Source organism: Parambassis ranga, unplaced genomic scaffold (genome assembly GCF_900634625.1).
Source record: "Parambassis ranga unplaced genomic scaffold, fParRan2.1 scaffold_182_arrow_ctg1, whole genome shotgun sequence".
Lineage (NCBI taxonomy): Eukaryota > Metazoa > Chordata > Actinopteri > Ambassidae > Parambassis > Parambassis ranga.
Window position 1 is genome coordinate 1 of NW_021144740.1, and position 25,471 is coordinate 25,471.

The 25,471-nt window shown below is 43.7% G+C and overlaps 1 long non-coding RNA gene across 2 annotated transcripts; it reads left to right on the plus strand.

Annotated features, from left to right (window-relative positions):
• The first annotated feature begins 12,159 nt into the window (after positions 1-12,159).
• LOC114429631 (uncharacterized) lies at positions 12,160-24,130 on the plus strand. 2 transcript variants are annotated; one of them, XR_003669853.1, is made up of 8 exons: positions 12,160-12,315; positions 13,616-13,649; positions 16,421-16,580; positions 16,659-16,740; positions 17,043-17,076; positions 17,180-17,315; positions 17,404-17,616; positions 24,088-24,130. It is a non-coding gene; the product is annotated as an uncharacterized LOC114429631 (long non-coding RNA). The 2 variants fall into 2 exon arrangements; XR_003669852.1 differs by lacking the exon at positions 24,088-24,130 and adding an exon at positions 24,013-24,027 and having other exon boundaries at positions 12,161-12,315; positions 17,404-17,541.
• Positions 24,131-25,471: the final 1,341 nt, after the last annotated feature.

Here is a 25,471-nt window from a genome sequence, read left to right on the forward strand (position 1 = left end):
AGGGTCACAAAGTAGGCACAAAATGGCCACAAAGTCAAAATGGCGGACTTCCTGTTGGTTTGGAGGGGGGGTCCAAGAGACTTTTTTGTGCGTCTTGAGGTGATACATATGTGTGCCAATTTTCATAATCCTGTGTCAAACCGGCCAGAGGGGCTACGCGTTGGGGGCGCTATAGAGCCATTTTTATATGTGCATTTCAAAAGTCAGCAAATTTCAAAATTTTTCGGGCGAATGAATTTTTCTACCAAGTTTGGTGAGTTTTTGGGCATGTTAAGGCCTCCAAAAATGCGATCTTAGGGGGGGAAGGAAAAAAAATGAAAAATAAAGCTGCAAGCAGCATTGCGGGCCCTCGCGCACCTTGCGATCCGCGGAGCTATCGCTGTCTTCTCTCCTATGCTCTCGTCTCCTATACTCTCGTCTCCTATGCTCTCCTGTCCTATGCTCTCCTCCTCTCATTTCCACAGTTATACAACGAACACATGTTTACAACCAAACTTTCCTGCTACCAGTAGGTGGCGCTATGACCGTATCATCCTATTAGCATATATATCTGTTCAGACTCGGGTCCATAGCAGTACTGTAAGATTTTGTCCACATTGCATAATGTATATGGGTAGTACTGCATAAAACACAGCGAGTTCCTTTGTAATGGCGAATGGTCAACTTTGAGGCCACTCCCCCACCACACGGTAATACTTTTGAAAGAGTTCTGGAATGCGTCTATTCCCTATGGTGTCCTGAGTGGACACAGTGAATTTCAGCTCAATTGCATGAAGTATGTGAGGCGTGAAAAGTTTTGAAGCAGGGTCACAAATAGGCACAAAATGGCCACAAAAGTCAAAATGGCGGACTTCCTGTTGGGTTTGGAGGGGGGGTCCAAGAGACTTTTTTGTGCGTCTTGGGGTGATACACATGTGTGCTAATTTTCATGATCCTGTGTCAAACTGGCCAGCGGGGCTACGCGTTCGGGCAATAAATACAGTGAGTTCCTTTGTAATGGCGAATGGTCAAGTTTGAGGCCACGCCCCCGCCACACCGTCAGACTTTTGTAAGAGTTTTTGAATGCGTCTATTCCCTATGGTGTCCTGAGTGGACACAGTGAGTTTTAGCTCATTTGGAGGAAGTATGCGAGGCGTGAAAAGTTTTGTAGGAGGGTCACAAATCGCCAAAAATTAACAGAAATTTCAAAATTGCGGACTTCCTGTTGGGTTTGGAGGGGGGGTCCAAGAGACTTTTTTGTGCATCTTGGGGTGATACACATGTGTGCCAATTTTCATGACCCTACTCAAAACAGGCCAGGGGGCAGGCAGAAAAACCTATGAAAACACAACATTTTGTGTAGCCAGTAGGTGGCGCTCTGTCAAAGCCTCAATATTGTTGTATAGATGTGTTTAGGGTCAGACTCTGATCATACATGTGACATTTCGTACAGATCGGACAGAAAACGAAGAAGTTATAGAGACTTTCTGTGTCCTCAGAAATGGTCAAACTTTGAGGCCACGCCCCGGCCACACCGTAAGACTTTTGTAAGAGTTTGGAATGCGTCTATTCCCTATGGTGTCCTGAGTGGACACGGCGAATTTCAGCTCAATCCGTTGAAGTATGCGAGGCGTGAAAAGTTTGGCAGCAGGGTCACACATCGCCAAAAATGGCCACAAACCTTCAAATGGCGGACTTCCTGTTGGGTTTGGAGGGGGGGTCCAAGAGACTTTTTTGTGCGTCTTGAGGTGATACATATGTGTGCCAATTTTCATAATCCTGTGTCAAACCGGCCAGAGGGGCTACGCGTTGGGGGCGCTATAGAGCCATTTTTATATGTGCATTTCAAAAGTCAGCAAATTTCAAAATTTTTCGGGCGAATGAATTTTTCTACCAAGTTTGGTGAGTTTTTGGGCATGTTAAGGCCTCCAAAAATGCGATCTCGGAGGGGGAAAAAAAAAAAAAAATTAAAGCTGCAAGCAGCATTGCGGGCCCTCGCGCACCTTGCGATCCGCGGGGTCATCGCAGTCTTCTCTCCTATGCTCTTGTCTCCTATACTCTCCTGTCCTATGCTCTCCTCTTATTTCCACAGAAATACAACGAACACATGTTTACAACCAAACTTTCCTGCTACCAGTAGGTGGCGCTATGACCGTATCATCCTATTAGCATATATATCTGTTTAGACTCGGCTCCATGGCAGTACTGTAAGACTTTGTCCACATTGCATAAAGTATATGGGTAGTACTGCATAAAACACAGCGAGTTCCTTTGTAATGGCGAATGGTCAACTTTGAGGCCACTCCCCCACCACACGGTAATACTTTTGAAAGAGTTTTGGAATGCGTCTATTCCCTATGGTGTCCTGAGTGGACACAGTGAATTTCAGCTCAATTGCATGAAGTATGTGAGGCGTGAAAAGTTTTGAAGCAGGGTCAGAAAACGGTAAAAATTACAAAAAAAAAAGTAAAAATGGTGGACTTCCTGTTGGGTTTGGAGGGGGGGTCCAAGAGACTTTTTTGTGCGTCTTGGGGTGATACACATGTGTGCTAATTCTCATGATCCTGTGTCAAACTGGCCAGCGGGGCTACGCGTTAGGGCAAAAAATACAGGGAGTTCCTTTGTAATGGCGAATGGTCAACTTTGAGGCCACGCCCCCGCCACACCTTCAGACTTTTGTAAGAGTTTTTGATTGCGTCTATTCCCTATGGTGTCCTGAGTGGACACAGTGAGTTTTAGCTCATTTGGATGAAGTATGCGAGGCGTGAAAAGTTTTGCAGCAGGGTCACAAATCGCCAAAAATTAACAGAAATTTCAAATTGCGGACTTCCTGTTGGGTTTGGAGGGGGGGTCCAAGAGACTTTTTTGTGCATCTTGGGGTGATAAACATGTGTGCCAATTTTCGTGACCCTACTCAAAACAGGCCACAGGGGCAGGCAGAAAAACCTATGAAAACACAACATTTTGTGTAGCCAGTAGGTGGCGCTCTGTCAAAGCCTCAATATTGTTGTATAGATGTGTTTAGGGTCAGACTCTGATCATACATGTGACATTTCGTACAGATCGGACAGAAAACGAAGAAGTTATAGAGACTTTCTGTGTCCTCAGAAATGGTCAAACTTTGAGGCCACGCCCCGGCCACACCATCAGACTTTTGTAAGAGTTTTGGAATGCGTCTATTCCCTATGGTGTCCTGAGTGGACACGGCGAATTTCAGCTCAATCCGTTGAAGTATGCGAGGCGTGAAAAGTTTGGCAGCAGGGTCACACATCGCCAAAAATGGCCACAAACCTTCAAATGGCGGACTTCCTGTTGGGTTTGGAGGGGGGGTCCAAGAGACTTTTTTGTGCGTCTTGAGGTGATACATATGTGTGCCAATTTTCATAATCCTGTGTCAAACCGGCCAGAGGGGCTACGCGTTGGGGGCGCTATAGAGCCATTTTTATATGTGCATTTCAAAAGTCAGCAAAATTCAAAATTTTTCGGGCGAATGAATTTTTCTACCAAGTTTGGTGAGTTTTTGGGCATGTTAAGGCCTCCAAAAATGCGATCTCGGAGGGGGAAAAAAAAAAAAAAATAATAATCCTAAGGGTTTCAATAGGGCTCTTGCACCATTCGGTGCTCGGGCCCTAATAATAATCCTAAGGGTTTCAATAGGGCTCTTGCACCATTCGGTGCTCGGGCCCTAATAATAATCCTAAGGGTTTCAATAGGGCTCTTGCACCATTCGGTGCTCGGGCCCTAATAATAATCCTAAGGGTTTCAATAGGGCTCTTGCACCATTCGGTGCTCGGGCCCTAATTAAAGCTGCAAGCAGCATTGCGGGCCCTCGCGCACCTTGCGATCCGCGGGGTCAACGCAGTCTTCTCTCCTATGCTCTCGTCTCCTATGCTCTCCTGTCCTATGCTCTCCTCCTCTCATTTCCACAGATATACAACAAACACATGTTTACAACCAAACTTTCCTGCTACCAGTAGGTGGCGCTATGACCGTATCATCCTATTAGCATATATATCTGTTCAGACTCAGGTCCATAGCAGTACTGTAAGATTTTGTCCACATGGCATGAAGTATATGGGTAGTACTGCATAAAACACAGCGAGTTCCTTTGTAATGGGGAATGGTCAACTTTGAGGCCACTCCCCCACCACACAGTAATACTTTTGAAAGAGTTTTGGAATGCGTCTATTCCCTATGGTGTCCTGAGTGGACACAATGAATTTCAGCTCAATTGCATGAAGTATGTGAGGCGTGAAAAGTTTTGAAGCAGGGTCACAAATAGGCACAAAATGGCCACAAAAGTCAAAATGGCGGACTTCCTGTTGGGTTTGGAGGGGGGGTCCAAGAGACTTTTTTGTGCGTCTTGGGGTGATACACATGTGTGCTAATTCTCATGATCCTGTGTCAAACTGGCCAGCGGGGCTACGCATTAGGGCAATAAATACAGTGAGTTCCTTTGTAATGGCGAATGGTCAACTTTGAGGCCACGCCCCCGCCACACCGTCAGACTTTTGTAAGAGTTTTGGAATGCGTCTATTCCCTATGGTGTCCTGAGTGGACACAGTGAGTTTTAGCTCATTTGGATGAAGTATGTGAGGCGTGAAAAGTTTTGAAGCAGGGTCAAAAATAGGCAAAAAATGGCCACAAAAGTCAAAATGGCGGACTTCCTGTTGGGTTTGGAGGGGGAGTCCAAGAGACTTTTTTGTGCGTCTTGAGGTGATACACATGTGTGCTAATTTTCATGATCCTGTGTCAAACTGGCCAGAGGGGCTACGCGTTATGACAAAAAATACAGGGAGTTCCGTTGTAGTGGCGAATGGTCAACTTTGAGGCCATGCCCCCACCACACCGTAAGACTTTTGTAAGAGTTTTGGAATGCGTCTATTCCCTATGGTGTCCTGAGTGGACACAGTGAGTTTTAGCTCATTTGGATGAAGTATGCGAGGCGTGAAAAGTTTTGTAGGAGGGTCACAAATCGCCAAAAATTAACAGAAATTTCAAAATTGCGGACTTCCTGTTGGGTTTGGAGGGGGGGTCCAAGAGACTTTTTTGTGCATCTTGGGGTGATACACATGTGTACCAATTTTCATGACCCTACTCAAAACAGGCCAGGGGGGCAGGCAGAAAAACCTATGAAAACACAACATTTTGTGTAGCCAGTAGGTGGCGCTCTGTCAAAGCCTCAATATTGTTGTATAGATGTGTTTAGGGTCAGACTCTGATCATACATGTGATATTTCGTACAGATCGGACAGAAAACGAAGAAGTTATAGAGACTTTCTGTGTCCTCAGAAATGGTCAAACTTTGAGGCCACGCCCCGGCCACACCGTCAGACTTTTGTAAGAGTTTTGGAATGCGTCTATTCCCTATGGTGTCCTGAGTGGACACGGCGAATTTCAGCTCAATCCGTTGAAGTATGCGAGGCGTGAAAAGTTTGGCAGCAGGGTCACACATCGCCAAAAATGGCCACAAACCTTCAAATGGCGGACTTCCTGTTGGGTTTGGAGGGGGGGTCCAAGAGACTTTTTTGTGCGTCTTGAGGTGATACATATGTGTGCCAATTTTCATAATCCTGTGTCAAACCGGCCAGAGGGGCTACGCGTTGGGGGCGCTATAGAGCCATTTTTATATGTGCATTTCAAAAGTCAGCAAATTTCAAAATTTTTCGGGCGAATGAATTTTTCTACCAAGTTTGGTGAGTTTTTGGGCATGTTAAGGCCTCCAAAAATGCGATCTCGGAGGGGGAAAAAAAAAAAAAAAAAAAAAAAAAAAAAAATTAAAGCTGCAAGCAGCATTGCGGGCCCTCGCGCACCTTGCGATCCGCGGGGTCATCGCAGTCTTCTCTCCTATGCTCTCGTCTCCTATACTCTCCTGTGCTATGCTCTCCTCCTCTCATTTCCACAGATATACAACAAACACATGTTTACAACCAAACTTTCCTGCTACCAGTAGGTGGCGCTATGACCGTATCATCCTATTAGCATATATATCTGTTTAGACTCGGCTCCATGGCAGTACTGTAAGATTTTGTCCACATTGCATAAAGTATATGGGTAGTACTGCATAAAACACAGCGAATTCCTTTGTAATGGCGAATGGTCAACTTTGATGCCACTCCCCCACCACACGGTAATACTTTTGAAAGAGTTTTGGAATGCGTCTATTCCCTATGGTGTCCTGAGTGGACACAGTGAATTTCAGCTCAATTGCATGAAGTATGTGAGGCGTGAAAAGTTTTGAAGCAGGGTCACAAATAGGCAAAAAATGGCCACAAAAGTCAAAATGGTGGACTTCCTGTTGGGTTTGGAGGGGGGGTCCAAGAGACTTTTTTGTGCGTCTTGGGGTGATACACATGTGTGCTAATTCTCATGATCCTGTGTCAAACTGGCCAGCGGGGCTACGCATTAGGGCAATAAATACAGTGAGTTCCTTTGTAATGGCGAATGGTCAACTTTGAGGCCACGCCCCCGCCAGACCGTCAGACTTTTGTAAGAGTTTTTGAATGCGTCTATTCCCTATGGTGTCCTGAGTGGACACAGTGAGTTTTAGCTCATTTGGATGAAGTATGCGAGGCGTGAAAAGTTTTGTAGGAGGGTCACAAATCGCCAAAAATTAACAGAAATTTCAAAATTGCGGACTTCCTGTTGGGTTTGGAGGGGGGGTCCAAGAGACTTTTTTGTGCATCTTGGGGTGATACACATGTGTACCAATTTTCATGACCCTACTCAAAACAGGCCAGGGGGGCAGGCAGAAAAACCTATGAAAACACAACATTTTGTGTAGCCAGTAGGTGGCGCTCTGTCAAAGCCTCAATATTGTTGTATAGATGTGTTTAGGGTCAGACTCTGATCATACATGTGACATTTCGTACAGATCGGACAGAAAACGAAGAAGTTATAGAGACTTTCTGTGTCCTCAGAAATGGTCAAACTTTGAGGCCACGCCCCGGCCACACCGTCAGACTTTTGTAAGAGTTTTGGAATGCGTCTATTCCCTATTGTGTCCTGAGTGGACACGGCGAATTTCAGCTCAATCCGTTGAAGTATGCGAGGCGTGAAAAGTTTGGCAGCAGGGTCACACATCGCCAAAAATGGCCACAAACCTTCAAATGGCGGACTTCCTGTTGGGTTTGGAGGGGGGGTCCAAGAGACTTTTTTGTGCGTCTTGAGGTGATACATATGTGTGCCAATTTTCATAATCCTGTGTCAAACCGGCCAGAGGGGCTACGCGTTGGGGGCGCTATAGAGCCATTTTTATATGTGCATTTCAAACGTCAGCAAAATTCAAAATTTTTCGGGCGAATGAATTTTTCTACCAAGTTTGGTGAGTTTTTGGGCATGTTAAGGCCTCCAAAAATGCGATCTCGGAGGGGGAAAAAAAAAAAAAAGAAAAAAAAAAAAAAAAAAAAAAAAAAAAAAAGAAAAATAATAATCCTAAGGGTTTCAATAGGGCTCTTGCACCATTCGGTGCTCGGGCCCTAATTAAAGCTGCAAGCAGCATTGCGGGCCCTCGCGCACCTTGCGATCCGTGGGGTCATCGCAGTCTTCTCTCCTATGCTCGCGTCTCCTATACTCTCCTGTGCTATGCTCTCCTCCTCTCATTTCCACAGATATACAACAAACACATGTTTACAACCAAACTTTCCTGCTACCAGTAGGTGGCGCTATGACCGTATCATCCTATTAGCATATATATCTGTTTAGACTCGGCTCCATGGCAGTACTGTAAGATTTTGTCCACATTGCATAAAGTATATGGGTAGTACTGCATAAAACACAGCGAGTTCCTTTGTAATGGCGAATGGTCAACTTTGAGGCCACTCCCCGCCACACGGTAATACTTTTGAAAGAGTTTTGGAATGCGTCTATTCCCTATGGTGTCCTGAGTGGACACAGTGAATTTCAGCTCAATTGCATGAAGTATGTGAGGCGTGAAAAGTTTTGAAGCAGGGTCACAAATAGGCAAAAAATGGCCACAAAAGTCAAAATGGTGGACTTCCTGTTGGGTTTGGAGGGGGGGTCCAAGAGAGTTTTTTGTGCGTCTTGGGGTGATACACATGTGTGCTAATTCTCATGATCCTGTGTCAAACTGGCCAGCGGGGCTACGCATTAGGGCAATAAATACAGTGAGTTCCTTTGTAATGGCGAATGGTCAAGTTTGAGGCCACGCCCCCGCCACACCGTCAAACTTTTGTAAGAGTTTTTGAATGCGTCTATTCCCTATGGTGTCCTGAGTGGACACAGTGAGTTTTAGCTCATTTGGAGGAAGTATGCGAGGCGTGAAAAGTTTTGTAGGAGGGTCACAAATCGCCAAAAATTAACAGAAATTTCAAAATTGCGGACTTCCTGTTGGGTTTGGAGGGGGGGTCCAAGAGACTTTTTTGTGCATCTTGGGGTGATACACATGTGTACCAATTTTCATGACCCTACTCAAAACAGGCCAGGGGGGCAGGCAGAAAAACCTATGAAAACACAACATTTTGTGTAGCCAGTAGGTGGCGCTCTGTCAAAGCCTCAATATTGTTGTATAGATGTGTTTAGGGTCAGACTCTGATCATACATGTGACATTTCGTACAGATCGGACAGAAAACGAAGAAGTTATAGAGACTTTCTGTGTCCTCAGAAATGGTCAAACTTTGAGGCCACGCCCCGGCCACACCGTAAGACTTTTGTAAGAGTTTTGGAATGCGTCTATTCCCTATGGTGTCCTGAGTGGACACGGCGAATTTCAGCTCAATCCGTTGAAGTATGCGAGGCGTGAAAAGTTTGGCAGCAGGGTCACACATCGCCAAAAATGGCCACAAACCTTCAAATGGCGGACTTCCTGTTGGGTTTGGAGGGGGGGTCCAAGAGACTTTTTTGTGCGTCTTGAGGTGATACATATGTGTGCCAATTTTCATAATCCTGTGTCAAACCGGCCAGAGGGGCTACGCGTTGGGGGCGCTATAGAGCCATTTTTATATGTGCATTTCAAAAGTCAGCAAATTTCAAAATTTTTCGGGCGAATGAATTTTTCTACCAAGTTTGGTGAGTTTTTGGGCATGTTAAGGCCTCCAAAAATGCGATCTCGGAGGGGGAAAAAAAAAAAAAAAAAAAAAAAAAAAAAAATAATTAAAGCTGCAAGCAGCATTGCGGGCCCTCGCGCACCTTGCGATCCGCGGGGTCATCGCAGTCTTCTCTCCTATGCTCTCGTCTCTTATACTCTCCTGTCCTATGCTGTCCTCCTCTCATTTCCACAGATATACAACAAACACATGTTTACAACCAAACTTTCCTGCTACCAGTAGGTGGCGCTATGACCGTATCATCCTATTAGCATATATATCTGTTCAGACTCGGGTCCATAGCACTAGTGTAAGATTTTGTCCACATTGCATAAAGTGTATGGGTAGTACTGCATAAAACACAGCGAGTTCCTTTGTAATGGCGAATGGTCAACTTTGAGGCCACTCCCCCACCACACGGTAATACTTTTGAAAGAGTTTTGGAATGCGTCTATTCCCTATGGTGTCCTGAGTGGACACAGTGAATTTCAGCTCAATTGCAAGAAGTATGTGAGTCGTGAAAAGTTTTGAAGCAGGGTCACAAATAGGCACAAAATGGCCACAAAAGTCAAAATGGCGGACTTCCTGTTGGGTTTGGAGGGGGGGTCCAAGAGACTTTTTTGTGCGTCTTGGGGTGATACACATGTGTGCTAATTCTCATGATCCTGTGTCAAACTGGCCAGCGGGGCTACGCATTAGGGCAATAAATACAGTGAGTTCCTTTGTAATGGCGAACGGTCAACTTTGAGGCCACTCCCCCGCCACACGGTAATACTTTTGAAAGAGTTTTGGAATGCGTCTATTCCCTATGGTGTCCTGAGTAGACACAGTGAATTTCAGCTCAATTGCATGAAGTATGCGAGGCGTGAAAAGTTTTGAAGTAGGGTCACAAATAGGCAAAAAATGGCCACAAAAGTCAAAATGGCGGACTTCCTGTTGGGTTTGGAGGGGGGGTCCAAGAGACTTTTTTGTGCGTCTTGGGGTGATACACATGTGTGCTAATTCTCATGATCCTGTGTCAAACTGGCCAGCGGGGCTACGCATTAGGGCAATAAATACAGTGAGTTCCTTTGTAATGGCGAATGGTCAAGTTTGAGGCCACGCCCCCGCCACACCGTCAGACTTTTGTAAGAGTTTTTGAATGCGTCTATTCCCTATGGTGTCCTGAGTGGACACAGTGAGTTTTAGCTCATTTGGAGGAAGTATGCGAGGCGTGAAAAGTTTTGTAGGAGGGTCACAAATCGCCAAAAATTAACAGAAATTTCAAAATTGCGGACTTCCTGTTGGGTTTGGAGGGGAGGTCCAAGAGACTTTTTTGTGCATCTTGGGGTGATACACATGTGTACCAATTTTCATGACCCTACTCAAAACAGGCCAGGGGGGCAGGCAGAAAAACCTATGAAAACACAACATTTTGTGTAGCCAGTAGGTGGCGCTCTGTCAAAGCCTCAATATTGTTGTATAGATGTGTTTAGGGTCAGACTCTGATCATACATGTGACATTTCGTACAGATCGGACAGAAAACGAAGAAGTTATAGAGACTTTCTGTGTCCTCAGAAATGGTCAAACTTTGAGGCCACGCCCCGGCCACACCGTAAGACTTTTGTAAGAGTTTTGGAATGCGTCTATTCCCTATGGTGTCCTGAGTGGACACGGCGAATTTCAGCTCAATCCGTTGAAGTATGCGAGGCGTGAAAAGTTTGGCAGCAGGGTCACACATCGCCAAAAATGGCCACAAACCTTCAAATGGCGGACTTCCTGTTGGGTTTGGAGGGGGGGTCCAAGAGACTTTTTTGTGCGTCTTGAGGTGATACATATGTGTGCCAATTTTCATAATCCTGTGTCAAACCGGCCAGAGGGGCTACGCGTTGGGGGCGCTATAGAGCCATTTTTATATGTGCATTTCAAAAGTCAGCAAATTTCAAAATTTTTCGGGCGAATGAATTTTTCTACCAAGTTTGGTGAGTTTTTGGGCATGTTAAGGCCTCCAAAAATGCGATCTCGGAGGGGGAAAAAAAAAAAAAAAAAAAAAAAAAAAAAAAAAAAAAAATAATAATCCTAAGGGTTTCAATAGGGCTCTTGCACCATTCGGTGCTCGGGCCCTAATAATCCTAAGGGTTTCAATAGGGCTCTTGCACCATTCGGTGCTCGGGCCCTAATAATAATCCTAAGGGTTTCAATAGGGCTCTTGCACCATTCGGTGCTCGGGCCCTAAAAAAAAAAAAAAATAATAATCCTAAGGGTTTCAATAGGGCTCTTGCACCATTCGGTGCTCGGGCCCTAATAATCCTAAGGGTTTCAATAGGGCTCTTGCACCATTCGGTGCTCGGGCCCTAAAAAAAAAAAAATAATAATCCTAAGGGTTTCAATAGGGCTCTTGCACCATTCGGTGCTCGGGCCCTAAATAATAACTTCAACAGAGCGGCTTCCAACGCAGCTTAAAATATGAAAAGCTATAAAATATGTATCCTCACCCTCCAGAGGTGATGATGGTCAGTACACCTCCTCCAGGACAGACAGCTGGTCCTGCAGGGAGCCCCACTCTCCTCCACCCAGCAGTAATTCTCTGGTGTAGTGACAGACCTGATGCTTAATGACACATTAAAGCAGTGGTTTCAGGGTTATTTGCAGGGTTCGTACACATTTAGCTATTTATTTAAAGTATTAAAATTACAAACAGACCCTGTATCAAGTCTTACAATTGAATCAAATATAAATTACATTTAATCATATTTGTCTACTGGTTATATATCTAGCGTTTGCTCAGTAACCGGTATATTAATTATGATCAATAATATGGTTAAACAGCAGCTTACCGTCACCTCCCCACTGCGCTCTCCCAGCCTGAAGAAAATGAGCCGTCACCGGTTTTGCTGCCGCTGGAGCCGCCTCTCCTCTTCCTCCAACAACAAATAAATATATTAAAATATTCCAAATGTCTAAATCCACACTGTTGTCCCGTTTGTTGTCTAGTCCGTGTTGTGTCGCTGTCGCTGCTTTTGTTTTTCCCGGGGCAAAATTTATGACGTCGCGCCACAATCAGGAAGTGCTTTGAAGGCCAGACCGTCCCATTTACCAACGGTGGAGGATCCTCCGGAGGATCCTCAGGAGGACGCGGCCTCCTGAGACCGCGTAGGCTGCGTCCTCCGAAGGATGCAGACCCTGAATTGGGACACAGCCGTTGTTGTTGGATTGCTGCTGCGCTGCATGCGCGAGAAGTGCTTCACTTCCGCACACTAATATGAACAGTATATACGAAGACCACAGCTAAAGACCACAGCTATCCGGAGGTATGTGATTTTGTTGTATAACTTTTATCAAACGCTGTTTCTACTTCAGCTAGCTAAACTGCTCTCCGGGCTTAGCTCGCGGTTAGCTGCGTGCGGTGAAACAAAGTAAAGGGAAAGTGTTGGAAGGTTGCTGAACAACAGTTAAAGTGTGTCACCTTATCAGGAAATATATGTAACGTTACTACTACTGGACACAGAAGTATTTAATTTACTTCACGGGAGGAGTTACTTACTCCTAGTAGTGACTGCGCACGTTAGCTTGTTTGCTACAATGCTAACAATTGAAGGAGTGGCTTTATTTCCTGGTAGGTTGTGTTTCATAAACATACCCCCAAAAAAGAAAAACGCTAATTTGGCGGACTGTTGTTTTAAATGTAATTACCCAAAACAGTGAACGACTTTATCTGTACACTGTCTGAATTAACTACGTGCCTAGAAGACAACTGAACAGTCAATAGAAAGACTCTCAGGTGTATTACAGGTAAGCTAGCTAGTTTTGCTATTGGGCTGCATCTAACAATGCTAATAGCGCTGAGTCAGACTAGTGATGGGAAATATACAGAGCTCAGTGTTGTCAATGAAACAATATTTGTGAAAACAAGCGCTCGACAGTTAGTATTCCCCCCCCCCCAATCATTATTTTATCACTTTGTGTTTTAAATAAAGCTTTATGTAGCTGTCGGAGACTCGGAACCGACGTTTGGGCTGTGTCGGAAGTAGCCCGGTCAGCTATGAATGAGCACCCGACATGTGCGTGTCGTGACTCGTGTGTTTCGTTTTTGTTGAACAGAGAGCTACAGAACAAAGAATCACACCTCACTGAGAGAGAATGTCATTAATGTTTGTTATCATCTTTCTCTTTTTAAGTCTCATACTGAGTGAATGTGCTGTCTGTTTTACATATGGACACATGGAACCGCAGGGTTGTGATTTAATGACACGTGTCAGTTTTTTTCTCTCTATGAAACATGCTGAACTATAATAAAACTCTTAAGTACTGTCAGACCTGGCTGGATGGCATTAAGGAGCCATACAACGACTATACATTATTTACAATATTACATTATTAATTATTAATTGTAACCGGAAGGTTACTGGACAACCCTGCTATACTTGGGCAAGACACTTTACCTGCATAGCCTCCAGTGTACTCACTGGTGTATGGCACTCTTTGCTGGGCTGCCTTAAGCAATTTCCCCATTGTGGGACTAATACAGGTTTCAAATTTTATTTATTAAAATATAGATATTACTGTTTTCTATTGGTCATTGATAAACTTTTGTTTTTCTTTTTGCTACAGAAAAATGATACAGTTATCACTTTTCGTCCACAAGGTAAGGAACATTCGAGGCATTTCATGCAGCAATGTCATAAATATTTACTCAACAATTTGATCACATATTTACTCACTAACAGTGATTGCACCTCCATCAGCTGACATCTAACCTAGACTCTAACTAAAGCTTTTAAATTACACCTTCAACAGGCACATTGACTCTTAAATTAGTGATTTCTGAGCCTGGATTTACTTACAGTGGCTTGCAAAAGTATTCATACCCCTTGAACTTTTCCACATTTTCTCACATTATGCAAAAGTATTCAGCCCCCCTGAGGCAATACGTTGTGGAACCCCCTTTTGCTGCAATTATAGCTGCAAGTCTTTTGGGGTATGTCTCTACCAGCTTTGCACATCTACAGACTGAAATCTTTGCCCATTCTTCATTGCAAAACAATTCAAACTGAGTCAAATTAGATGGAGAACGTTTCTGAACAGCAGTTTTCAGATCTTGCCACAGATTCTCGATTGTATTTAGGTCTGGACTTTGACTGGGTCATTCTAACACATTAATATGTTTCATTTTAAACAATTCCACTGTAGCTTTGGCTTTATGTTTAGGGTTGTTGTCCTGTTGGAAGGTGAATCTCCGCCCCAGTATCAAGTGTTTTGCAGACTCCAACAGGTTTTCCTCCAAGATTGCCCTGTATTTGGCTCCATCCATCTTCCCATCAACTCTGACCTGCTTCCCTGTCCCTGCTGAAGAGAAGCAGCCCCAGAGCACGATGCTGCCACCACCATGTTTGACAGTGGGTATGGTGTGTTCAGAGTGATGTGCAGTGTTAGGTTTCCGCCACATATAGCGTTTTGCATTTAGGCCAAAAAGTTCAATTTTGGTCTCATCTGACCAGAGTGCCTTCTTCCACATGATTGCTAGGTCACTCACATGGCTTCTGGCAAACTGCAAACAGGACTTCTTGTGGTTTTCTTTAACAATGGCTTTCTTAATGCCACTCTTCAATTAAGTCCAGATTTGTGCAGTGCATGACTGATAGTTTTCCCATGGCCAGATTCCCCCACCTTAGCTGTAGATCTCTGCAATTCATCCACAGTCACTATGGGCCTCTTGGCTGCGTCTCTGATCAGTGCTCTCCTTGTTTGGCCTGTTAGTTTAGGTGGATGACCATGTCTCAGTAGGTTTACAGTTGTGCCATACTCCTTCCATTCGCCGATGATGGACTGAACAGTGGTCTGTGAGATGTTCAAAGCTTGGGAAATCTTTGTATAGCCTAACCCTGCTTTAAATATCACCACAACTTTATTCCTGACCTGTCTGCTGTGTTCCTTGCACTTCATGATGCTGTTTGCGCCCCAGTATTCTCTCAACAAACCACAGAGGCCGTCACAGAACAGCTGTATTTGGACTGAGATTAAATTACACACAGGTTGACTGTATCTAGTCATTAGGTCAACATTCGATCAGTCAGAAATCATCAGGCAACTTCTGAAGGCAATTGGATGCATTCAGAGAAAAGGGGGCTGAATACTTTTGCACACTGCACCTTTCAGTTTTTTATTTGTAAAAAAAAAAAAATTAACTCATGTTTAACTTTCTTTCTACGTCACAACTGTATGCCACTTTGTGTTGGTCTTTCACATAACATTCCAATAAAATATATTTATTTTTGTGGGAATAATGTGAGAAAATGTGGAAAAGTTCAAGGGGTATGAATACTTTTGCAAGCCACTGTACAGGCATCCCAGATTAGAGTGTAGAAAGTAATGTTGTGCCCTACTTTGCTTGGATGACTTGGACAGTGTGATTTAATTTTACAATACAGGGCTCTAGACTAACTTTTTGCACTGGTTGCACTGGTGTGCCTAACTTTTTTTCTTGTGCACCGGCACAAAATGTAGGTGCACCGCATCACACTTAATCCATATATTTTTGTACGCATCAGTACATTTTGTACATATGAACGGGCTTAATAATCACATATCATCCTAAAATGAATTTGGACCTTGTGTAATGAACACAATACTTTTTAAATGGGCGTTTGTCATGTAACCATGTACTGTAACTCCTTAAAACGAGTGAATCAGCCTTCATGAATGCAACCACACAGGTCAAATAATACTGTCCGTCAGACCTGTTCTGTCTGTTATAATGCTACGAGCACGTCACGCCCCCTCCCTGAACATTACCGGCTCGTTATCATCACTCATTCAGGTCAACAGCACATTAGCAAAACCTGCATAGTAGCAACAAATTTTCCTCCGCCGCTACATGTTCACCTAAACTGAAGTTTCTGCTGTTCAGCAGCGAAATGTGTCTGTGTGTTCACGCGGTGCAATGAGAGGGCCGTATGAGGAGTTATACACACAAAAGTCCGGGCCGAAACAAACTTGTTCTTGTTCTCGTCACCTCGGGTAACGTGGAGTATAGAAAAAGCTTTAGCACACAGCATCAGCTCTGCACAGCTTATGTCCACGTTCTTCTTCTTCTGGATTTCCTGCGGTCTCGGCTGACTACAGCAGACACGTTTTCAAAAATACACACACGGGGGTCCCATCCTTCACTGTCTCTGATTGGTTTAGACCACGATATGAGCCTGATGTGTGTCTGTTGTTCAGAGTAATTTGGCTCATTAGATTATGATCAGTCAAAACAAGAGTAATGTCAGTTTGGTAACCTTTTTATTTATAATTTTATGTGGAAAAAGTATAGTTCAGTTTTCTTAAATATATAAATGAAACGGTGAGTCCTTCATATGGAGCATTTCTTGTAAGCTGTTTTTTTTTTAATGCCTGTTCTTTTGTTGTTTATAGAGTCAGTTTTTGAACGATGGAGTCAGATCCCACTTGAAATCAAAAAGGAGGCTGGACAGCGGATGAAAATCTGTGTCTTTTTGCTTCCTATTCTATTGCAGCGGGACGAGTCCAGCAATGCTGTTTGCTGGGCTGCAGAAATAGGTCTAATCAGCTCAAAGTAAGCATTGCTAGCAGCCAACAATTTCCTTCCTGACTGTTTCAGGATGCTAATAAGTTTGTCATTGTCTCTTTGTAGGAACACAGAGGACCTACGTCTGAAGCACCTGCGCAAGATTGAGACAGTGGAGACAATCCTCAGAGCCTTGGAGCAAGGATCTGTAAGTTAACTGAGCCAGAGACTAAAGTTAGTGCCACCATCTCTGCCCATGAGCACAACTAGTGCAGCTCCAATAATTGTCTTAGATGCTGTGTGTGTGGATTTTGAGTTGAGTTGAGAAGGGCCAAAACAATGCTACCACATAAACATGTTCACAAGGAAATCAGGAATATTTGAAGATGGCAAATCAATAAAGAATATAGATAAGGGCAAAATGTGTGAGTTTCTGCTGATGAACATTTGTTTACCATCATTTTAGAACATTGTTTTTGGTTTAAAATGCTGCTTTGTTCTCTGTTCTAGTTGAAAAAGGACCAAAGCAAACATGTTAAACTTGGTAAGTGTTTTTTTTTTTCTCAGGGTAGAAAATATAAATTTGAACACATCTGTGTGTGTGTGTAAGGATCAGGGTTGTTGAATTGAACTTGTGGGTGTTGCAGCATCGCACCGTTGAGGTTTTGGATGATGCCTTACACTGGTTGGAGCAAACGGAAGAACCTGACGTACGCACTCGCCTGATGGATCTCGGCCACGGACACACCTGCTTCACAGCTCTTCACTTTATCTTCACAGAGTGTAGGTTACAGTCATGCTCAGCGCTCTGCTTTCATCCACTCACTCTTCTCGTCATTCATGTGAAGCTATTGATTCTTGTTTTGTTTAGTTGCCAAGTATATTCAAGACATGGGAGGACGCCATGAAAAGACCATGAAGTCACTGATGGCTAAACCTGGAAGTTATTCTATAGAATAAATAATATAATATTGTATTTATATAATAATATAAAGAAAGCCTAGAGAAGGTTCAGCCTCTTCCTCATAAGCAAGAGGAACAGTTAACTCTGCTCAAGGACAGTAACGAAGAGCTCTCTTTAAAGGTTTCTGAACAGCAGAACCCCATCAACTCCCTGCCGGCTGAAAACACTCTCCATGAACAAGTGAAGGAGAGCGAAGCCAGGCTCAGACAGAAGGAGGTCCAAAAGGAGGAGGACGCAACATCTGAACTCCTCACAAAGGGGTCCTCTAGGAAGGAGCTGAAAAAGGCTAAGAGGCTGCAGAAACAACAGAGAAAGCAGGAGAATAGAAAGAAAGAAGAGGAACTCCTCACACTCCTGTTCTATAAAAAAACCATCGTGGCTGCAGAGACGAGAAGAGTATGATGAACCAGACCTGCAGTATAAAACAAAGAAGAACAAAGTGAATAAGAGGGTAAAAATTAAATTATAAATTAGGGTTCAGGACATAGAGGCCATTATAACAACACAACAACACTCTAAATGATGGAGCTGAAGCCATATGTCCAGCAGTGACCTGAGAGTGACATCATTCAGGTAATAAAAATATGAATCACTGACAGTTTACTTGCTGTTTCTCCTGCACGACGATGATCCTAAACGTCCTACCTCTGTACGTAGAACTGCACATTTTGCTTATTTTATTTTTCCTATTGCTTATTCATATTTTTATTTATTCTTATGCTTAAGTCTACTGTTTCTTTTTTATCTTAATTTAGTTGTGTATGAAGTCATATGAAGGGAACTCGCAAAGTAAGAACTTCATTGCTCAGTGTAACTGTAAAGTGCTGTGCATTTGACAATAAACTTCTTGAATCTTGAATCCTCAGTCCGAAACATTTACACAATCACCAACATGATGTGTAACTAAGATCGTGCAGTAATGTGACTTTCACACCGAGGCCTGTCCTGGTGAAAAGCGCCATGTTAGCTCATTTAATGGAGGAGCTGAAGAAGACTGGACTCCAAGCTGCTCCTGCTGATCATTTATGTTAGGAATAAAACCCAAAATATCAGCTGTTAATCACTCAAGTGCTTTTATTCCTGCAGGAAGGAGCAGTCACATACACAGACAGTTGCCTCTGTAGGAGTGCTCAAGGTCTTTTCAGAGCAGCTCCCTTCTTATACCCTCTGTTATCTAACAGACACAGCTTCTCAGAATACACACATCTTAGAATAGGCACAAGCACAATCATATATGACAGTAACATATCATGTATGAGATCATAGGTGTAACATCACATATATTTCCATAGTAAGACATATGGATAGACTGTCTCCACAAAGTCCAGCAGGCCATGCTGCTGACACAGGTTAGGTTGTTTCCAGAATTCTTCCAACAACTGCTATGCTGGACCTGAAGAACCCTATGTAAGAAACAAAGATATGAAAAGGGGAAGAAGAAGAAACAGGGGCCTGTGCTTCCATTCACATTAAGGGCGGAATAAACAGAAACACTTTCAGTTTCCTTTCCTGAAGATGACACCAAAAACTAAACAAATAAAAAATTTGAAATAAAATCTAATACATTTAAAATAAATACTGGAACATTCACACAACACAAGATTCCATCCAGACTTACTGCAGAACAGTGAGTGAAGATGGATTGCTTCATTTGGCCATCACTAGTCCTGGCTATAATCGAGGAGCGTCAAATTAATCATTACAAAACTGTTTTGATATTTTCCAGAATCACCTGTTGTATGTCCTTACGAACCAAACGTTTGGTAATACAGTAAAATGACGTGTTAAAAGTTTCACCAAGGCATCAGAAAAGGAAACATATTCATCCAAACACCTTTTTTTACAGTCTGTGTAACAGCTGTTGAGACATCAGAAACAATCAAGACGCTTTATTGTCATAGAACAACGAAATTTGGTCCGACAGCTCAGAAAAGGCAATATATACAAAAACACACAATAATACTCAAAACAGAGCTACTCCGCAGTATAATGACATGGTCAAGTCCAGCACGATGTTATAAAGTGCAGCGTAGTGCATACAAGCATATAGACTTTAATGTGTGTCGATACAAATGTCCTTGGGATGCTGTGGACAGGTAATACAATGGCATTGTTTGCACACAAATGGCACAACCATGTTGACTGTTAGCTAGCTAGCAGCTAGCTAGTTGTTAAACTCACAAATCTGAATGCCGTGAATATAGTGAAATGTCTCGTGTGTTATGTTACCGTACTAAAGTCACGTAGTAACCTGCCTGTTTATCTGATGGTTAATGTCCTCTCTATGTGTCAGGCAGGGTTACAGAGCAGTTACTGAAAGCTCAGTTTACTCCCTCAACACTAGGCTTGTGCAAAATCGTATCGTGTGCAATTAATCGTCAGAAAAACTGTAATCGATTAATATTTGCCACTTATCGATTACTGCGATTAGTGCCTCGTCATGATGACGCATTTTTGTGTGCGGCGTAGTCTCACCATCACCCGCGCACATGTGAGCCCACAATAACAATAAAAAGACAGTGGTGTTCAGTTAAATAATGCGGAGCAGCACGTTTCTAACATAAGTTCAACGTCTGTCACCATAAGCCCGAGCACGAAGAAAGCGCAACGAGGACACAACACTACACTACAGCTGTATATAGTGCCGCGACATGCATTAGGTGACGCGTGTAGCGTTGGTTGTTGCTATAGTAACTGAATTTTTGCTCGTATCAAAGGAATAAACTCCGATCTTTATTTACGGACTCCATAGCAACATAGGAAACATTACAACAGCGAAGTCTCCTCCAGCAGATATTGGAAAGAATCCCACTCAGCCGAGAATCCGCGATACGTTTAGTCATTGTGCTCCTTACGACCAAACGAAGCGCCGGAAGAACGTAATGTAGGTTGATTTGCACAGACACACATTTAAATGTGAAATTGTCCGGTTTGTTTGTTTGTGTGTTTTTTCTGCTGCTGTTCTACAGTCTGAGTGAAAACATGCACTAGTGTGGGACATATTCCAGTCACAGGTTCATTTGCGCAGACACATTTTTTAACTTGAAATAATCACTGATGTGACTTTTCTGAACTTTGTTTGTCTATTTGTCTGTTTAATTTTAATGTTGACATGCTTTGTGACCTTAAGATAAAAACATTTGAAGGACAAAGTTACTTTAAATGTTTGCTTCATTATTATTTTGAAGCAGTTTGTGCCTCAATATTATCAATACATATTTCCATGGCTGGTTGGTGCCTACTCACCAGCTTAGCCTGTTGTGAATGAAGTAGTTAACTTGACTGATGATTTGTCGGTATCATGCTAGAACACTGTGCCAATTTAGAGTCAAAAACATGTAAGTGCAACTGTCATCAATTAATCGTCAAATTAATCGTTATCGGCTAAATGCCACAATTAATCGTGATTAATTTTTTTGCCAATATCACCCAACCCTACTCAACACACAGGGCAGCTGCTCACCTTCCACTCTGAGAACAGCTGCTGCTTCTCTCCCTGTCTTTTCCTTTCTGATGTTGTCTGTATAAAAGCATGTTCTATCATATAAAAAGCCGTTTCCCTACTTTTCAAACGGAATCTCTCCTCGTACATGGCTGTGCCTGTGTTTCTCTGCCGGTAGCGATGTTAAATCAGCGTGAGTTCAGTCTGACAGCGTTTTATTTTGAAAATCCACCGGAAACGCTTTTATTCTGGTGCCTGACTTCCTGTCTGCTCGATGTAGTTGGTGCAGACAGAAAAAAAGGTTCGATCGCCACAATCAAAACATACACTTATAAATATAAATAGCGTTACTCCTCCGCTTTGCTAGCCTCAGCTAAGAAGCTAACGCGAACGATGGCTAATGCTAATAGCAGCTACGCTAGCTTACGCAAATAACATCAAAGGCTCCAACAGATGCGTGGTAGAAGGGGGCGTTTTCCTGGTTACCACAGCGCTGCAATACCGTTACTATAGTAACAGACCTAACAAAGCCAGTGGGTTTTTCGAGCGAGAGTAAAACACCGTAAAGAGAACCGTCGGTGCTGGTCGAAGCTGGAGGAGGTAACGTAAGTCCAGCTCATGCTAAAGCCTTACTGTTTGTCACATGACCCCAGGTGAGGTTAGGTTGATGTTAAATCAACTTAGAAAAGTTGGGAGGTAGCTACTGTTTACTTTCAGTTACAGTAGACGGTATTATTTGTCTGAAGACATGTTGTTGCCTTTTCTGCTGCCTCCCCACACACAATGGACATGAGGAGATTCCTAACAAAGACACGGAGAGTTAGAGTTGTTTTCAGCATTAACCCATGTTGTAATAAGGGCCAGGTTAGCTCCTGTTAGCCTGCTAGCTTCAGCCTCGCCTAGCCAGTGCACATAGCCACCTGCTCCTATTCTTATCAGCAAGAATAAAACACATGTGATGGACCGTCAGGACACAGTGGAGCATTATATGAACAGGGAAACACTGATGTAGCAGATAAGGCAGGGCATCATTATAAACACATCCACAAGGTTTGTTGTGAATTGAGCAGTTTTATAAGCAAATAAAAATAAAGACATGCATCTTTTTGTAAGTTAGTATTTTTAGTGTTTCAGTATTATCTGCATTAAGCAGTTTGGTTCATTTTTCTATGGGATTTGCCAGTTTTTTGTCTCTGTAAATGAGAGAAGGCCTCAGATATGGAGGCTGTTAGTGTAGTAGCACCAGTATGTTTGACAAAACTGTTGTTTCACTTGGAATTAGTTTCTGTTTGTCACCGAGTTTTTGTTGAATCTGTCTCTGAAATAGTCATTAAGTGTTTACTGTAGGTAAAATAGTTTAACACTGTTAAAATCACTGTTAAAATCCACAGGAAATCGCAACTACTTCATATTATTATATTTCATAATATACTTATGTACTTTTTTTCAGATCATTCAGAAGGACCGAGACTTGCAGTCACAGACAAAAGGCTTGAGAGCATGCAGCAGTTCGTTAAAGACGTCAGAGAGATGAAGCTCCTGGAAGAAAAACTCAGCGAGCCTCAGATGTCCAAGAAGGAGCAAAAAAATGCAGAAAAGAAGTTGCAGAAAGAACGTGAGGAGAGGGAGAAACAGGAGAAGAAGGATCGTAAGGAGAGGGAGAAACAGGAAAAGAAAGAACGTGAGGAGAGGGAGAAACAGGAGAAGAAGGATCGTAAGGAGAGGGAGAAACAGGAAAAGAAAGAACGTGAGGAGAGGGAGAAACAGGAGAAGAAGGATCGAAAGGAGAGGGAGAAACAAGAGAAGAAGGATCGTAAGGAGAGGGAGAAAGTGGAAAAGAAGCAAAATCCTTCCAGATATGAGGAGCTGGTCTCTAAACTTTGCTCAGTCCAAAGCCAGCTAGAAACTGAGAAGCAGACTGTCCTGGAAAGAGACGGTCTGATCCACAAGCTGGCAGAAGAGAAGTGTTCCCTGCAAGAGGAGCTGGACCAGGCCAACCAGACTGTCCTGGAAAGAGACGGTCTGATCCACAAGCTGGCAGAAGAGAAGTGTTCCCTGCAAGAGGAGCTGGACCAGGCCAACCAGACTGTCCTGGAAAGAGACGGTCTGATCCACAAGCTGGCAGAAGAGAAGTGTTCCCTGCAAGAGGAGCTGGACCAGGCCAACCAGACTGTCCTGGAAAGAGACGGTCTGATCCACAAGCTGGCAGAAGAGAAGTGTTCCCTGCAAGAGGAGCTGGACCAGGCCAACCAGACTGTCCTGGAAAGAGACGGTCTGATCCACAAGCTGGCGGAAGAGAAGTGTTCCCTGCTAGAGGAGCTGGACCAGTCCATCGCTGAAACTGAAGACGTCAGCAAGGAACTGGACCAACGCACTAAAAATGTGTGGAGTCATTAAATATGCTATCCATTCTGCAAGCTGACGTGGACCAGGCCAACCAGACTGTCCTGGAAAGAGACGGTCTGATCCACAAGCTGGCAGAAGAGAAGTGTTCCCTGCTAGAGGAGCTGGACCAGGCCAACCAGACTGTCCTGGAAAGAGACGGTCTGATCCACAAGCTGGCAGAAGAGAAGTGTTCCCTGCAAGAGGAGCTGGACCAGGCCAACCAGACTGTCCTGGAAAGAGACGGTCTGATCCACAAGCTGGTAGAAGATAAGTGTTCCCTGCTAGAGGAGCTGTACCAGGCCAACCAGACTGTCCTGGAAAGAGACGGTCTGATCCACAAGCTGGCGGAAGAGAAGTGTTCCCTGCTAGAGGAGCTGGACCAGGCCAACCAGACTGTCCTGGAAAGAGACGGTCTGATCCACAAGCTGGCGGAAGAGAATCGTTCCCTGCAAGAGGAGATGGACCAGGCCATCGCTGAAACTGAAGACGTCAGCAAGGAACTGGACCAACGCACTAAAAAATGTGTGGAGTCATTAAATATGCTATCCATTCTGCAAGCTGACGTGGACCAGGCCAACCAGACTGTCCTGCAAAAAGACGGTCTGAGCCATAACCTGGTGGAGGAGAAGTCTTCCCTGGAAGAGGAGCTGAAACTTGAGCAGCAGGCTATAAAAGAAAGCCTAGAGAAGGTTCAGCCTCTTCCTCATGAGCAAGAGGAACAGTTAACTCTGCTCAAGGACAGTAATGAAGAGCTCTCTTTAAAGGTTTCTGAACAGCAGAACCCCATCAACTCCCTGCCGGCTGAAAACGCAGTTCTCCATGAACAAGTGAAGGAGAGCGAAGCCAGGCTCAGACAGAAGGAGGTCCAAAAGGAGGAGGACGCAACATCTGAACTCCTCACAAAGGGGTCCTCTAGGAAGGAGCTGAAAAAGGCTAAGAGGCTGCAGAAACAACAGAGAAAGCAGGAGAATAGAAAGAAAGAAGAGGAACTCCTCACAATCCTGTTCTATACAAGTCAGGATCAGGATCCGATTTACGAGGTTAATGACGACGAAGGGGAAATTTACCTTTGTTCGTACAGACGCAGAGAAGAAAAGGATTACTGAAATGAAATATATAATAAAATATATAATAAATACCTAAAGAACATACTACTGTATAAACCTTTATATAGTAAAGAGCATGACATGAATGTTCCAGTATGAATGTACAGTGTCTGAGTGACTGTTACAGTTCAGAGTTCAGTAGTTTGATTGAGACAGGCAGGAATGACTTCCTGTGTCTCTCAGTGGTGCATCGTGGGAGTCGGAGTCTGTTGCTGAACAAGCTCCTGTAGCTGTTCAGTACAGTGTGGAGTGGGTGGGAGGGACAGTCCAGTATGGCCTTTATTTTGGACAACATCCTCCTCTGACACACCTCTGTCAGAGAGTCCAGTTCCTCTCCCACAACATGGCCGGCCTTCCTGATGATTCTGTTGAGTCTGTTGATGTCCCTCACCCTCAGACTGCTGCCCCAGCAGACAACAGCATACATGATGGCACTGGCCACCACAGACTCATAAAACATCCTCATCATCGTCCTGCAGATGTTGAAGGACCTCAGAAGGTAGAGGCGACTTCCTGTAGACAGTGTCCACGTTCTTACTCCAGTCCAGTTTGTGGTCCAAGTGCATTCCCAGGTATTTGTACTCCTCCACCACCTCCACACTGACCCCTTTGATGCTGGTAGGGGTCACTGGAGCCTTTGTCCTCCTCAGATCCAAAACCATAAACCATAAACCAAAAAAAACCATCGTGGCTGCAGAGACAAGAAGAGTATAATGAACCAGACCTGCAGTATAAAACAAAGAAGAACAAAGCGAATAAGAGGCAGCAGAACCTTACAGCTTACAAGCTTCCAATAAAAGCTGTCAACTAAAACAACATCTGACAGTTGTGCAAAAAAATCTCAGATTTTTACTTGTTTTTTTCCAGAATTCGACAATTCTGAGGGAAAAAAGTCTCAGTAAATTCTCAGATTTAGGTCCACCTCCAAGAAGAAGCCCTCTTGTCTCTCTCTCACACACACACTTTAAAAAAAATAAAAAATAGCCTATAAGTGTCATATTGTTAAATATTTAATAAGATATAACAATATAAATAATAACAG